This window comes from Dendrobates tinctorius, unplaced genomic scaffold (assembly GCF_039654945.1).
Source record: "Dendrobates tinctorius isolate UK_male_01 unplaced genomic scaffold, ASM3965494v1 ptg000112l, whole genome shotgun sequence".
NCBI classification, from domain to species: Eukaryota; Metazoa; Chordata; class Amphibia; order Anura; family Dendrobatidae; genus Dendrobates; species Dendrobates tinctorius.
In genome coordinates this window covers 1,066,442-1,082,447 of record NW_027361780.1, presented here as the reverse complement: position 1 = coordinate 1,082,447, position 16,006 = coordinate 1,066,442, and the positions used below count along the sequence as shown (strand labels likewise).

The following is a 16,006-nucleotide window of genomic DNA, read 5'->3' as shown; positions in this document are numbered from 1 at the left end:
AACTGGTGGAAGTCACTTAAGCGCTTGGATTTAGAGACTGTTCAAGTAATGATTTCACTTTTAACAGCAGTAGCTTCTTCTGCAGGCGTTGAAAGAATATTCTCTTCCTTTGGACTCATTCATTCTAAATTGAGAAATCGGTTGGGACCCAGTAAAGCAGGAAAGCTTGTTTTTCTTTTCCAGATTATGAATAGGAACAAAGAAGAAGATGATGATGAAGATGACGACAAGTGAGCTACAGAGGACAGCAGGGACAGTAGTATTTAAGTTTTTCATGTGTCGGCTGGGCTGACAGTCTAAGTTTCTTAAAATATATATATATATATATATATATATATATATATATTTTGTTTAGCCAAATTAGTTAACAAACATGGATGTTTGTTTAAGCAAATAACTTATGCTGTAATGTTATTGTTTCAGTTGAATAAATCTATTTAAATTGTTATTAAGGTCAGGATTATTTTTCTCCTTCCTAAGTACAACAGAACAGTGGTGTCCAAATATGAATGATTAACCCATTAAACTGGGGAGAAAAAAGTAATATAAAAAGTGATTCTAAAAATCTTCATCTACTTGCATGTTAAAGTAGCAAGAACTAGTTTAGGTAGAAACTTTGATTTAAATCAAGCCTTACTGACTAGTGATTTAAATCGTGATTTAAATCAGTTAGATTTAAATCAAATCCACCCTGGTTAGCCATTAAAAGGTATCAACTACTGAGGACTCTCAATCCTGAATATTTTTCGATCTCCAGACACCCAAACCATGGCGTTAATAAAACGCGCACACTGACACAATAAGAACTGCAAGTAACCTAATTAAAATAGATGCTGAAATTCTGCAACATCAAATACTCACCAAAAGCTCCTTGTGGAAACGTAACCTAAAGGGGTTGACTGATATAGAAAGAAAAAATATTAACCCCTTCACGGCCTGTGACCCTGCTTATTTTCGGCCACATGACAGCTGATTTCATGTTAAGTGCCGCTGTCAATCTCAGACAGTGGCTTTTAACATGGACCCCCCCCGCCCGAAGCGCGTCACTAATTCCACCCATCGGTGCCACTGTCACATGACCGTGTGGCGTTGATGGGTAGGCATGACAACCTGGGGTCTGCAGGACCCCTGTGGTTGTCATTGCTGATCTGGTATGAGCGCCATCCCGTGGCCAGGGCTCAAAGCAGATGACAAAATTTTGCTACACATAGCAGGGCTGAAACCCTGCTATGTGTAGCACAAGCAATGGGATGGGAAGTTTTTAAAAATATAAATTCATATCACACCCCCTTTTTTTTTTTTTTTTTTTTTTTTTTTTTTTTTTTTTTTTTTTTTTTTCCTTTTTGCTCCATTCAAAATGAAGCAATAAAAAAAAAAAATAAATACACATTTGGTATTGCCGCATAACAAGAAAAAATTCAAAATGCCAGAATTACGTGTGTTTTTTTTTTTTTTAAACTTTGGCAGCTGTAACAGTTGCATTAAAATGAAATAACTGGCGATCAAAAGATCATGTCTACCCCCACAATGGGATAAATAACCTCAGCTCGACATGCAATACAGCACTCAGCCAGCCCCAAATCCCGGAAAATGGAGCCACTACAGGTCTTGGTGCCTTTTATTTTTTATTTCACCACTTAAGTTAAAAGCAAACTACCGTATTTTTCAGACTATAAGACCCGCTTTTTCCCTCCAAAAATGTGGAGGAAAATGGTGGGTGCGTCTTATAATCCGGATGTACCAGCTCTGACTGTGGTGGGGAGGTGGGGGAGCGGTATCTGTGGAGCAGCAGGTCACAGGAGGCTAGATCCGGTGGTTGCGTTTAAAGGGAATCCGTCACCCCTTTTTTGAGATATCATAATGATATTCAATTGTGTGTCACATAAGGATTCTCTTAGTACTTTTGCTTCTCCCTGACAACGCACCTTTCATGCATAAATACCTTGTTTATATCGGTTCAGATGTATGTAAACTGCCGCTGTCCGGTCCACTGGGCGGGGCTTATTCACCTGCTCCCCCTCCCTGTCTTGCTCTACGCATTTCTTGTGTAGAGCAAGACACTGAGGGGGGAGCAGTTGAATAAGCCCCGCCCAGCAGACCGGACCGCAGCAGTTTACATACATCTGAACCGATATAAACAAGGTATTTATATATGAAAGGTGCGTTGTCAGGGAGAAGCAAGAGTACTAAGAGAATCCTTATGTGACACACAATTGAAAGATATCTTTGTATGATATCTCAAAAAAGAGGTGACAGATTCCCTTTAACTCCTGTGCCCGCTGCTATAACGAAATGAATATTCACTGCATTCCATGCCCATGTGTGTGGAGGGCAATGAATATTCATTTCTCTTTAATAGTATCTTGGTATGATTGGACCCCAACCCCGGGCTTGGTATGCATTCCCCATCCTTATGATTGGCCCCATCAGAAAACATTAAAAAAAAAAAAACATTACACTTGCCTCCTTGGCGCTCCCTAGGAGCGTCCTGCTCTTTTGTCAGCAGCTGCTTTATGCTTGTTAGCAGCGCATGGCAGGGACGTCTTGCGCTTCTCACATGCCGAGCACAGCTGCTGGAATACTCACTGCTCTGTACCCCGGGACTGCGTGCAGAGAGCAGTCAGTATTCATTGCTCATCAGTAGCGCGCTGTGTCAGACGCTGGATTCCCGCTGCTGCTGGCGGTCACGTGTTCCGCTACTTAAGAGAAATGAATATTCACTTCTCTGGGCGTGGAGAGAAGTGAACAAGATCCTGCAAGGGAGTGCAGGGGAAGGTAAGTGTAATGTGGTGTTTTTTTTTTTTTTTTTTTGATTTTTACCATTTACTTTCGGAGCCATGCATACCAGGACTGGGATGACGGGCAGTAATATAAATGGAGCCATTCGTACCAGGATAGGGGTGTGGGGGGCCATTCATACCAAGATAAGGGGTGAGGGGGGCCATTCCCACCAGGATAAGGGGTGAGGGGGACCATTCCTACCAGGATAAGGCTAGATTCACATTGCGTTAATGCAGTCCGTTCAACGCATAGCGTTGACGGACTGCATTAATGCTACTGTCATTTTGTGATTGCGTTTAGCGATCACGCTAGTGCAGCTTCCCTGTCTGTGCTAGCGGTGACTGACCTCCGAACGCTGCAGCCTGCGTCCGAGGGTCCGTCACAGAATGATGGCACATCACGAACGTGTGCCGATTATGGCATGCGTTAGCGATGCGCTGCATAATGGCGGTCTATGGCTGTGCTAATGCATCCGTTACATAGCGTTAGTGCCGCTATGTAACGGATGCCTTCAGCGCATTGCCATTAGCGCAATCTGAACCCAGCCTAAAAGGTGAGGGGGACCATTCCTACCAGGATAGGGGGATATTACGTACAGAATTGACCACTTTTTTTGCTATACATGTTTGGTATATGCAAACTCATAATTACCTGGAGAATCATAATGGCCGGTCAGTTTTAGCATTTATTGAACAAACAATTGTGGAATTGCACTTTTTTTAAACTTCTCTGCACATTTGAATTTTTATTTCAGTACATGATCGTGTTGTTCAAAAGTACAATTTATCCTGCAAAAATAAGCCCTCACACAGCCATATAGACTGAAAAATAAAGTTTTGGCTCTGGGGAGAAGGGGAGCAAAATAACAGACGAAAAATGAAAATTCCAAAGTTGTGAAGGGGTTTATTCAAATTCTAATAAAATTAAGGCATGGAGATGCTTAAATAAAAATACAATTGTATACTCTTCCTCCAGTGCATCTGCAGATCTAGTTTGCCCTGGTGCTAAAAGTGACTGCTTCTTCACAGACCTGATGCTGCCACAGCACCGCTGCAGCAGTTCTGTGACTACCATTTAGAGTAGACATTACTTCTGGAGAGGCCTTGCTGCTTCTGAGGCTTGCTGAAAGGTGAGGGCCACTATTTTTATTTTAGTGGTGATTTTTTTTAAATATTCTCCCCTCCATATTTTTTTTTTTTTTTTTAATACAATATGTACCGTACATTGAGTATAATTCTGCAGTGTTTCAGTAAAGAATATATGATTGTCTACCTTGCTTTTGATATCCTGTTTAGCTTGCAGTTGAACACATGCTCATGGAACTGTTCGCAAACCCTATAAGGGTATGTGTACTAGGACTGTTTACTGTAGCCTGGGAGCTTCTAGCCTGACATCCACTACTTGTAGGCAGGACAGCAGGGGCAAGCCCTAGATTGAGAAGAAATGCAGAAGTCCCATCCGCTTTATAAATAGATGATCCGTCTGTATATAATATAGCCAAAAGGAAGCTTGGCAATGTTTGTAAAGGCAAGACGTCTGTTCAGACAGTATTAGCAGTGTAAAAATAGTTCATCTGTGTGACTTTTCTATCGACCTACGTAAAAATAGTAGCGATTGCTAGACACATTTCATAGTTTTTTTTTTTTTTTTATAACCTTGTTCACATGGTGTAACTTCATACCAACATGGCCCCAGATATACAGATTTGTGTGTTTCCCTAAACACTGGTGAAGTTGCTTTTGGGAATGGGAACTATTTTGCTTTCCTGCCAGCAGAAACCCCTCCCCGCCTAAAACTATGTTCATGTAGGTCTTTCGAAGACAAGTCTAGCAGTACCTTTACATGGCCAGTCCGTTACTCGGTAACTGGAACAGACTGGCCAAGTACCGTATTGCTGAACTTGTCTTTGAAAGAGATATATGCTTATATAAATCGTTTGGGGTGCAAAATCCTGCTGACAGATTCTCTTTAAGTTTTTGACTTTTGACCTTTCTGCTGGTAGGTAGAACAAATATTTAATGGTTAAGTCTATTTGGGATGTTAAAATGCAACCCCATTTTATAAATATGCCATGTCACTTTACATTGCATTAACTTTAATGCCTTTATATATCTCGATGGGTCTAAGAATTTGTTTTTTTTTTTGCATGACACATTGTACTTGTATACTTGTAAATTTAGGTTGATATTTATTTAAGTAATAATGATCCTTAAACTTTCAAAAATTAAAAAAACCCAGCATTTTTTCTTTTTTTTTTTTTTTTTTAAGATTGTTGCAGTGAATTTTCTTTATTTTCCCCTTTATTAGCTATCATATGTGAAAATGTCATGAAACTAGTAACATAATCACCGGTCACTGTCTCTTCCTGGTTTCAGCAGCATTCCAATCCAGCACCACAAGACAGCATTTGTAGGATCACTGTGTGGAGCGGCAGTTACACTCTCAATGCAAGTCTGAGGGTTTGTTTCCACGGTCAGGATTGGCTCAGTATTTGCTCGGGATTTGACACAGGTAAAATCTGCACCAAATCTGCATCAGAGGTCACTGGCGGGTCACCTTTTATGCGTTTTTTACATGCTTTTTTTTATGCGGATTTGTATGCATTTTTTTTTCTAAGCTAAATAAAGATATATTTAACAAAAAAAATAATTGTGATGTAATTTCCTTGTCCAACCTCTACCTACTCCATTGAAGAATGTTTACACACACTGATAGCTAGATAGATAGATATGGGATAGAGAGAGAGAGACTCGGGACTGGAGTGTGCGGCTGCATGTATTTCTATGCAGTTGAACGCTCCGGTCCTGAGTGCAGTGCGGGGAAATGAGGTGAGAGACTTGTGCAAGTTTCTCGCACGTCTGACCCCGACCTAATGTGCAATGTCCTTTCCTTCTTTTTTTTTTTTTTTTTCTCTTTATAAATTAAAAAAAAAAAAAATATGGTGTGGGCTCCCGTGCAATTTTTTGCTCCAGAGAGGAAAGCCAGCGACTGGGGGCTGATGTTTATAGCCTAGGAAGGGGGTAATACCCATGGATCTTCCCACGCTATGAATATAAGCCCGCTGCTGTCTGCATAGCCTTTACTGGCTATTAAAATAGGGGGACCCCCAAAAAAGTAAGGTACCCCTATAATTAGCCAGAAAGGCTATGCAGACAGCTGCGGGATGATATTCATAGCCTAGGAAGGGGCCATGGATATGGCACCGACCCCAGAGTACAAACACCAGCACACAGCTGCCCCAGAAATGGCAACAATTCTGGCACTTAGCCTCTCTTCCCACTGCCATGTAGCGGTGGCATGTGGGATAATAAGTGGTTAATGTCACCTTTAATTGTAAGGTGACATCAAGCCTGGTTACTAATGGAGAGGCATCAATAAGATGCCTATCCATTACTAATCCTATAGTATGTAAAGGGTTAAAAAAAGACACAGCCAGAAAAAGTATTTTAATGAAATAAAACCACATAGCTTTGCCATTTTATTATACGCCTAATTCCCCGAAGCCATTGATCTGAAGAAAAAAACAAACACAAATACTTCCTGTCCGACGTAGTCCTTAATAGCGAGTGTCCCACGACGAGTCCAGCTCTGCTACATCTGGATGCATGACATCCAGAGATAGCAGAACTCGTAGATGACCACTGGAGATCTCCGACGGTCACCTACACTGTAGTCACCGTGAGAACTAGCCTAGTGACCAGAAAAAACCCCGGTCACGTGCACGGCAGTTCTCGCGGTAAGCTAAGTTATTGCAAGAATTGCAGTGGACGGGGACTTCCGGCGGTGGGAGGAGGTAAGGCCTAACCCTCGGATGGGACTAATGTTCCTGACAGGCGCTTCTCTTTTCCTTTCCTTTCTCCCTCCTCACCAGATTGTTATGAAATCCCCTCCCTCCAGGTTCCTGGCTCTAGCTGCTGTGTGAAACCTCATCCCACAGTTGGATTGCAGAGCTTCAGGAGGGCAGATATAACTGTGTTGGCTTCTCAGGCTCATTGTTCCCGAACACGTCACACTTTATAAGGTTGGTATTTTTATGTTGTTAGTCATCACAATTGTTTATTTAGCTTGTTTTATGAATGGATGGTGCAAAGTGTGTGGATATTTCATAGAAATAAGGCAGATTACAAATGAAAGTGTGATTCTCAGGCACATTGTTCCCTAACACATATTCTTTCTCTTGCTTCAGATTATCTGCTGAAATGGAGAGGAAAATGTATAATTTATCAGAACCCCTTCATGTTGAGGAAGTGAGAAACATACTGTTAGATGATGATGATGCAGATCCCACACTGAATGAGGAATTAGGAGAATAAAGTGAGATTGATTCTCATGATGAGGTGGAAGTATGTGAAATTGATTCTGAAACAGAGCAAGATGGTGACAGTGAGGATGAAGAAGATGTAGAATCATATTATATGGGAAAAAATAAACTAAATGGAACAAGAAGCCACCCATGAAAAAACATAGGGAACCTCAAAACATTATCACTCACCTTCCTGCAGTAATAGGAACAGCAAGTAATGCAAAAACTGCAGCTGAATGCTGGAATAGTTTTTTCACAGATGGCATTCTGGACTCTATTGTCACATACACAAACCAATATATAGACATTATAAAGGACAAGTTCATCTGCAACAGAATCATCAAGGCCACAGATGAAATAGAACTGCGTGCTTTTTTTGGACTGTTATACCTTGCAGGAGCTTATTGGGCAAATCGACAAAGTTTTGAGGAACTTTGGAGTAAAGATGGTGATGGAATTGAAAAATTTGGCCTTATGTCTCTAAAAAGATTCAAGGTTCTAATTCGTTGCCTTCGGTTTGACAGAACTACCCGCACCGAACGTGAAACACATGACTGACCTGCTTCATTCGCGATTTATTCCAAAAATTTGTGGAAAACTGTAAGAAAAGCTATTGCCCTGGGGCGAAACTCACTATTGACGAAATGCTCCCTGGTTTTCGTGGAAGATGTGCATTTCGTCAATACATTCCATCGAAGCCTAGCAAATACAGAATAAAAATCTATGCCCTTGTTGATGCCAGTAAGGCCTACACATACAACCTTGAAATTTATGCAGGAAAACAACCAGATGGTCCTTACTGTGTCAGCAACAAACCCACTGATGTTGTGAAAATAATGTCTGAGCCCTTATTTGGATCAGGTCGCAATATAACCGCAGACAATTGGTTTTCAAATTGTGATCTGATTGATTTTCTGAAAATGCAGAAGCTTTCATATGTCGGAACTGTAAGAAAAAATAAATTGCCTACACAGTTTGTAAGTGTGAAAGGGAGAAAACAGTACAGCAGTATGTTTCCATTCCATAATGGAAAAATTTTGGTTTCTTATTTTACCACGTGGAAAAAAAAATGTACTCTCAACACTTCATAATCATGGTGCCATCGATCCTGGGTTTGAGGCACAAAAAAACGGAGATAATTACATTTTATAATGCAACCAAAGGGGGGTGTTGATACAGCTGATCAGATGTGCTCAACTTTCAGCGTCAGCAGAAACACAAAGCGATGGCCAATGGTCATATTTTTCACTATGTTGAATTTGGGTGGTATAAATTCACAAGTCATTTACCTTGAAAACAAGCTTGAACCACTCCGTAGACGAGTCTATCTGAAAAAATTGGCCCATGAACTAGTGCTTGGAGAGCTACGCAGGAGAAGTATGAAAACTATCGGTATCCCCTCTCACCTTAAAGTTCAGCTCAAAAGATTCCGTCCAGAAGATGATAGTGAAAATCCACTACCTGCACCACCTCCCAAAAGGAGATGCACCACGGAAAGCGGAAACAGAAGGCTTTCTAATTATGATTGTCACAAATATCCTAATGCAATCTGCCTGACACATGCAAAAATGATGTGTAATTCTTGCTCTTTGCTCTGCAAATGTTTTTTTTTCTGGCCAAACTTCAGGATCTAATTCTGAATGAATATGTGTGTAATATTACTTTAGGTACCTTTAAAATTAAGTTTCCCTAAATTTTCTTTTTGAAGTTATTTGTCAGCGTCAAACTGGGGGCTATTTGACGGGAGTTTTGAAATGTTTGTATTTCAGAGTTATTACTTTTATGTTAAGTAAATGGTCTTTCTTTGCATCTGATTATGTGTAGTCTGTTTTTTTTTTTTTTTTTTTTCATCCCTATGAAGGTCACTGATCACTTTTAGAGCACTGAAATTGCAAAAATTAGATATTATAGGTATTTTTCTAGCCTGTGCCTGACTGGCACATTATTCCCTAACTCGTTAGTAAAGATATTGTTCCTGTCGGAGGGTTAAATTAGTATACATGCATAGTAAGCTGCGTTTACATAGTTATTGCGCATGTGACTAATAGTCTATGGTAAATTTACGGTGCAGCAACGGAGAGTTGCCGCATTATAAACAGACATGCTGCGTTCTGGAAAGACGCGCCGCATATACGTTTACGCGGGTCTGCCGTCTGCGTCTATTAATACGTAGTGGAGATGGGATTTCATGAAATCCCCTCCACTATGCTGTAACATCTGGATGCTGCATCAAACACTCAGCGTTTCCTGACCGTGGAAACATACCCGAGACTCCAAACAAAGCTCTCCTCTCCTGCATTGAGAAAATTCAAAAAGTAACCTCCACTCCACACAGCCTCCACTGTGATTCAGCAGGTCACTAATGCATTCATGTACTGCTGAAAACTGCAATCGGTAAGTTACTACGTTCATGATATTTACACGCATGACCGCTATCAAAGAAGCAAATAAAGAGAATTCACTGATGTGAGCTTCAACTGTTTTGTGTGGTTTGAAAAGGGCTTAAAGTGCACTTTAATCTTTAAATTAAGTTTTTTTTTTTTTGTTTTTTTTTTTTAATGTTAATTAAAGGGGACCTGTCGCCTCGTTTTTGAGCTATAAGCTGCGGCCACTGCCTTTCGCGGCTTATCTACAGTATTCTAGATTGCTGTAGCTAAGCCCCCAATCTAACCTGAAAGATAAGAAAAACAAGTATTATACTCATCTGGGGGCGGTCCAGTCCGATGGGTGTTGCAGGTCTGGCGCCTCCCATCTTCTTGCGATGTCGTCATCCTGCTTGCTTTGTGCTGTGCTCCTGCACAGGCGTACTGATCTGCCCTATTGATGGCAGAGCCAAGTACTGCAGTGCGCAGGTGTCGGGAAAGGACAGGCCCATCGCCTGCGCACTGCAGTACTTGGCTCTGCCATCAACAGGGCAGATCAGTACTCCTGCCCTGTAGCCGCGGGATGAATGCTATAGATAAGCCCCTAAAGGCAGTGGCCGCAGCTCATAGCTCAAAAACAAGGTGACAGGTTCCCTTTAAATAACCTAAACATACAATTACCAAAATACAGTGTGTCATCCAAAAAAATCTTAAAACCACCAAGATATATAAAGGCACTCCTAGGTTATAGCAACCTAAAGCAATATAGTAAATTTGAAATATTAGGTTGCATCCAGAGCTCCCAAGGCATGCTTGGGACAACAGAGAGCAGGCTGAAGGACTGAGCGGGAGCCACTTAGTGACATAACGGAGCACAGTGTGTCCGTGTGGGGGCATCTTTCCCACGCTGCTTGATCACTGGTGGTAGGTTAATATGGAGGGTATTTTTTTAACCCTCATTCCTGTCACCTGCCTTACATGTACAGCAATGCAGGAGGGGACTTCTTGTAAACCTTTATACATTTTGCAGTGCAGCGATGGCACAGACTCGCAAGCAGAGCCGGCTCCATCAGCGGGTGTCTGCAGTATCATAGCTAACATACTGCTACAACAGCCAAGATACTCAATAGTGACTGCAGTATTTAGGTTTGAAGAGGGAGTCCCTTCAAATCTACTGTATCTGCACCCTGTAATTGTCTAATGCTATTACCACCTGAGGTTTCAGTTGGCTGACTACAGCGGCCTTTAAGGCCCAGCAATAGATAGGCGCAGTATAATGTCTAGAATATATATGGAAAAAAATAAAAAAAAAATATTTTTATCTAGAAGTCCCATTAGGGACCAAGTTAAAAAGCTACACTTATATGTTTGGTATTAGCTGTTTCTGGAACTACTCAAGCTATAAAATTACCAAAAAAAAATAGATGAACATAGCCCTTTTAACAGTTTTTTATAGAAAAAAAATATATCACTGAAAACGTCTTCAAAGAATGTGGCTCTTTGACCTTTCCTGGCGCCTGCGCATTGCAGTACTTTGCTCTGCCCTCAGCAGGGCCAAGGAGTCTGTGTGGATGATGCTGGGACGCGTCCTCCACAGGAATCAAGCAGGAGGACGGCATCGCAAGAGGATGGGAGGCACCAGACCAAGAAGAGCGACACCCATCGGACAGGACCGCCCCGTAGGGGAGTATAATAAAAGTTCTTTTTCTTCTCTTGCAGGTCGGGTTGGGGGCTCATATACAGCATTGTAGAATGCTGTAAATCAGTCCTGAAAGGCAGCTTGTATTGGTGACATGTTCCCTTTAACGAGTTTGAGACCCCTGGCCAAATAAAAACAAATGCCTTGGAACACAAAGCAGATCATGTATGTAGCATGCTTTGGGTGGTTCTCTGCAGCACGGTGGCTCAGTGGTTAGCACTGTTGCTTTGCAGCACTGGAGTCCTGGGTTCAAATCCCATCAAGGACCTCATCTGCATGGAGTTTGTATGTTACCCCATATTTGTGTGGGTTTCCTCCAGGTTCTCATATTTCCTCCCACATTCCAAACATACTGATAGGGGATTTAGGGTGAGCCCAATGGGATGCTGGTGTTTGTAAAGCACTGTGGAATTAATGGCGTTTTATAAAGTAGTAAAATAAATAAATTGAATAAATCTAGGTATATAGTATATGGCATACAACCAAATAACACTGTAACTATGCTATAATTGAAACTGAGCACAAGATGGCAGTATAACTCTGGGTGTAATATAGCAAAAACACATAATGGTAATATAGAATGCATGATTTAAGAGACACAAACATGCTATACCTATATAGAATATCGAAGCCAGATGTAAAATGGCAGTAAGTGCATCATCAATACATCTTGTGTATTGCTCCAATTTTAGTTTACCTAGTTCTTAGGTGTCAAAGCTTGATAAAAATGGCTGTATAGGAACAAGACAATAGATATATAAAAAGGGTACCAAAGCATTAATAGCAGTGTACTTGGATCTAATACCAATAAATTCCTTGGTGTTCAGGACTGCATTTAGACAGATGGGCTTGCTGTGGAATTCAGCCTTCACCATTCTTGTGACGTCATGGTAAATCAAGTTGCACAAATATGCGTAGTCTTAAAGTATTGCATAATGTTCATATGCCCATAAAGGCATCTGCTAAAATGCGCAGCTTTGACATGCATCATGTTCATGTGATTCTTGATATGTTTTTAAGGGGTGGTCCGAAACTAAAATGTATTTTATTCAGTAAGGCAAATTGATTTAATGTTATAATCTAATCTCTTTTCTAATATACTTGAATTAAAAATTCCCTATCCTTACTCCACAACACTATCTAAATGATTGATTTTTTTTTTTAACTAACTACTTCCTCTTTGATGCTTTGAGTATCCCAGTGCATGCTGGGATAGTCAGACAAGTTGTCAGGGGGCAGAGGCTGTGGTCTACTGACTCAGTAGTTTGTGACTGACTGTGTGCTTGCTTGCACACGTAAAAACAACTTGTTCAGTCTTTGGATATATGAAGCAGTTAAAAAACGCCAAAGATGCAATGTGCTGAAAGTGACTTCACCATTCTTCATGTGGACTTTTGCTCTGATGGATTATTAATAGCAGCTGATCATTGACCACTCGTTAGTTGCTGCGCTCATGTGAGAAAACGATCAGGGGTCAGCTGATGCCCATCAGTATTCTATCAGAGCAGACTTCCACTCTGACGAATTGGTAAAAGCTGCAGCCAGTCAGCAGCTGCTGAATTTTCTTCGCAATGCTCACATAAGTGTCACGTGAGACCCGGCGCCAACATCTCTGGTGTGCTGATGAGGGAGGTAACTGTTACTCTGGTGGCTGGTGCTTTTTAAAGGGATCCTGTCACCAGTTTTTGAGCCTATGAACAAATGCCACCACCTTTAACTGCCCCTGTGCTGCATTCCACAAACGTGTCTGTCAGCTCCTGACTCCCCCTGTATGCCCCCAAAAATACCATTTGATATGCTACTGCGCTGTATGTAAATAAGAGTGGTCTGTTCCGATGGGCGTCTTTGCTGCGGCGTACGTCCCTCCTCTCTGCTCCTAATCGCTTCCTCCTGCTTTGATTGATGTGATGTGTCATCCACATAACGAACTGAGAGCTTGCGCAGTAGCCTCACAGGACCGTGCAGGTGGATTCTGCTCTGCCCTACTGTGAGCAGAGCATTAAACAGCACTGTGCAAGCGCATAGTTCTTGATGTGAATGGCAAACCGAGATTTTGCGCCTGTGCAGTAGCCTCATTCAAATGACGTCGCAATACGCTTGTACAGTGCTTTTTAATGCTCTGCTCGGTCCTGAGAGGATACTGCGCAGGCAAGAGCTCTAGGTTTGCTATGTGGATGACTCATCACATCAATCAAAGCAGGAGGACACAATTAGGAGCAGAGAGGAGGGACGTACGCTGCAGCAAAGATGCCCCTTGGACTGGACGACTCCTATTTACATACAGCGTGGGAGCATATCAAATGGTATTTTTGGGGGCTTACATGGGGGAGTCAGTAGCTGACAGATACGTTTGTGGAATGCAGCACAGGAGCAGTTAAAGGTGGTGGCATTTGTTCATAGACTCAAAAACTTGTGACAGGTTCCCTTTAAGAATAGGTTGGCTAAGTAGTGGCCAATGTAATGAATTTGGTAAAGCTTACTCCAGCCTTCCCTTCACTAAGACTGGTGTACAAACACCAGCCTTGATTAATTTAGGAGGCTTAATAAGGTTCTCCAAGAATGTGATAAAATGGCCCCATCACCTAAATCAAACAAAAGCTCGTACTTGTCACATAAGATGTGCTGCACTTTGAAGAAACACTGCTCCTGAGACCTATGTCATAACTGACAGGAGCTATATCATAAGCACAATTGTCTGTTGGCTGAGAAATGTGTGTGCCATGAGAAGAAATCCTCAGTCCTGTGGGGTCAGTCAGCTGAGAAAAAGATTTCCTTCCCGTGACACGCTTCTCTGGCAGTGGCATGTCCGATACTTGCTTACAACACTAGTCTTCTGACAGTTGAAACATGGATCTAAGGAGCAGTGTTTCTTATGACTGCAGCACATCATGACACATGACTACGATGGACTGCCATTTGAGTTGCTTGATGAGGGCTGTATTACTTTTTTAAAGAACCCATTTAAGGCCAGGGTCAGACTTGTGAGAAACTCACACGAGTCTCGCATCTCAATACCCGGCACTCGGACCGGAGCGCTCAGCTGCATAGAAATACATGCAGCCGCACTCTCTGGTCCTAAGTGTGGCGGCAGTGCTGGGTATTGAGATGCGAGAGTCGTGCGAGTTTCTCGCAAGTCTGACCCCGGCCTAATGCTTGCCTAGGTTAATCAGTATTTCATCTCCAGTTTAAAACCACTTCCATTTCAGGGACAATTTTACCTTTGCATCAGACCTAGATAGTCTTTAAGAGGACGCTTATAAAAACTTTCTCTAAAAGGCAGACCACAAGAGGAAAGTTTTTTTTTTTTTTTTCTTCTTTTGTGGTCAAAGGCAACACTAAGGGCTCATACTGATCTGCGTTTAAAACAGATAAGTGCAATCCAATAAATCGGATCACACGCTGACTGTTATTGAATGATTGTGTTAATCTGTGATTTTTTTTTTTTTTTTATAACTTCTCGGCTCTGATCAGACTGAGAAATTGCAGCATGCTGCGAGTGACCGCATATATCAGACAAAATTCACCAATGCAAGTCAGTGTGTGAGAGAAAAATAGCATGGCACACAGACTATGCTTGTGCTGTCCAATTTGTATGCACCCATAACATGGGAAAGCTGACATTTCAACAGCTAAGTACAGTAAATTCCCAGCATGAACCGTCAGACTAGAATAGATATATACATAGAATAAAGATGTCAATGAGATCCAATAAGTGCAGTGCGTGTAGCTTACTTTACGTGTATTTAGCTAATTAAAAAAAATAAAGAAAATGTTGTGGGGTCCCCTTTATTTTTCTTAACCAGTTGAGGGAAAGCAGACAGGTGGGGGCTGGTGTTGATGCCGGATTAGGTGGGTGCATCTGGGCATAGATTCGGCAGCAATGTGTGTCTGGAAAAAACTTCCGATGTCAAGTGACACTGCGCCGTGAAGCAGCCTTTGCTAACGGAGGACGGCTAGGAGACTTTGTGCACATATGTGCCCAGCAGTGGCCATATTAGAAACAGAAAATGGGTTTGGGCAATAAGAACTATTGTGTGACCATATGCAAAAAGGGCAATAATGTAGGCTAAGGAAGCTCGAAGAATGATAAATGGTAAGTAATGGAAAGATAATTGAAAATGGACAAAAGCAGTAGAAAAACATAAGGGGAGAAATACATGATAAAGTGCCATGTGTATGTATCACAAAAATGTGAAAATATGAATGAAAAAATAGTATTTGAATATCTATGGTTAGGCGTCGGGTTCCTGTCGCTGCACAGCAGGAATCCCGAGCCTTGCATTCGGCAGTGTCCCATTCCTCTCCGGCTACAGAGGAAGCTGCTCAGCAGACTCGTCGATCCTGGCGTTCTGCTCGGACCAGCTCTGTGGGTTTGGTTGTATGAATGTCTCTGTTGAATGACTCATTGGAAACCCCTATCCTTGGTACGCATGTGTTGTGTAACCTAGCCTGCTAGCGCCCAGGCTGAGGTCCAGGTAGAGTCAGGGACTGATCAACATCCACCGGTGGCTTTGTCTGTACGCCACGGTGCACATAGTCTTGCACTCCTCTGTGGAAGAGTCTGCAGGTGTGACGCCGCACACTCAGTAGGTCTAGGGGGACTCAGACCTCGTGTCCTTGCGGCTGAGTTCTGTGACCACATACTGAGTGCTCTCTTGCCGAGTGCTGTGAGTTTAACAGGCTCCGGCATTTATGTTCAGCGGTAGTGCGGCTCTGTGTCGTAACAGAGTTCGCTTCTGTTCACACTGGGTGACGTTACCCCACGTGTGGCCTTTTGTATACCGCGTTATACTTCCGCCATTACTAAGCAGCAGTTTACCACCCCTGCACGGTGGACCCCGGGCTGCGTATGCACCTTAC

The 16,006-nt window shown here is 42.1% G+C and overlaps 1 protein-coding gene across 5 annotated transcripts in view; it reads left to right on the top strand.

The window, feature by feature from the left end:
- The window catches only part of AKAP1 (A-kinase anchoring protein 1), a 75,802-nt gene that overhangs the window by 20,278 nt on the left and 39,518 nt on the right, over positions 1-16,006 (top strand). The window contains exon 1 of one of the 5 annotated variants that reach the window (XM_073589722.1): positions 5,157-5,292. The exons of the other annotated variants lie outside the window; for them this stretch is intronic. The gene's annotated coding sequence lies outside the window, so the exon portion shown is untranslated. Of the gene's footprint in view, positions 1-5,156; positions 5,293-16,006 lie in introns of those variants that run through there. 5 annotated transcript variants of the gene reach the window in all.